The following is a 1,273-nucleotide window of genomic DNA, read 5'->3' as shown; positions in this document are numbered from 1 at the left end:
TACCACGCAGGCCTGGGGGATCGCGGGGCGCCTGCAGGTCCAAGTCAGCATCTTGAGCCTCGGGTGCAGCTGCAGGTCTGAGATCGGGGAGCCCTGGTCCCGAGCCGGCCCTGCGGGGGACCCGGGAGGCGCAGCGCAGAGCCGGTTGTGGACTGGGCCATGGCCGATCCACCGAGTGGGATCCCGGCTCTAGCACCCAGCACCCAGTACTCAGCACCTAGTACCCAGACCCAGCACCCAGCACTTAGTACCCGTCATCCAGTACCCAGCACCTACCCAGCGCGGCATCTCCTGAGTGGCTGGTCGCCCACAGAAGGATCAAGAGCAACAGCAGCTCTGGCACAGGGGCCATACGGAGGCCACAGAGCTGGAGCTAAAATGGAAGAAAAACCAGGTGTCGGGGCTGAGCTCCAACCCCCGACAGGAGCTGTCCTGCCTCAGCCTGTCCCCGACGACCACCCCCTCCCATCTCTCCTCCCTCCCTTCCTAGGTGCCAGGAAGGGAACCCAGCAGCAGCCTCCCCTGCAGCTCCGTTCCCCGGCCCTCTGGTCTGGCTCCTTTGACACAGAGAGGCCTGACCGAGTTGCCCACAGGAGACTCAAACTTGGAGTCCGCCTGCCTCAGCCTCCTGAGTAGCTGGAACGGCAGGTACGCACTTCTGCGCCAGGCTACGTCGTGGCGGTGGCTCTGTGGATCCGCCGGTGGATCCCTGCCCCTTTCGATTTTTCACTTTTGGACACACGGTTTTCCTAAGTTGCTTCTAAATTTCCCAGGTTGAGCTCAAACTTGTGAACCTCCTGCCTCGGCCTCCTTAAAGTGCTGGGATGACAGGTATTGTGTGGGTATCAGAGTGAGCGAACGAGAGAGAGATAGAGACAGAGGAGAGGGAGAGACAGACAGAGACAGAGTAGACAGAAGAGAGAGACAGACGTACGGACGCACACACGCGAACCTGCCATCCCAGCACTCGGGAGGCTGCGGCAGGAGGGTCTCCCCAGGTTCCAGGCCAGCCTGGGCTCCGCAGCCAGACCCCATCTCCGACTCCAAATAAACAAAGCAAGGGCGGCGTTTTCCTTGAAGCCCCACTGGCCCCCGCTTGTCAGTCACGGAAGCCCCAGGGCCTCCTGAGGGACGCAGGGACCCGGCTTACCCGGCCCATCCCAGGGCTCCAGGCTGGGCACGAGGCGACTGCGGTCTGAGCTTTGTCCCCAGGCTCCGTGCAGGGCACCGGGTGGGGGGGAGCGCGGCAGGCGTGAGAGCGGCTCCCTCCCTC

Source organism: Fukomys damarensis, unplaced genomic scaffold (genome assembly GCF_012274545.1).
Source record: "Fukomys damarensis isolate Sample0158 unplaced genomic scaffold, DMR_v1.0_HiC HiC_scaffold_39, whole genome shotgun sequence".
NCBI lineage: Eukaryota > Metazoa > Chordata > Mammalia > Rodentia > Bathyergidae > Fukomys > Fukomys damarensis.
This window is presented reverse-complemented; position numbering follows the sequence as displayed.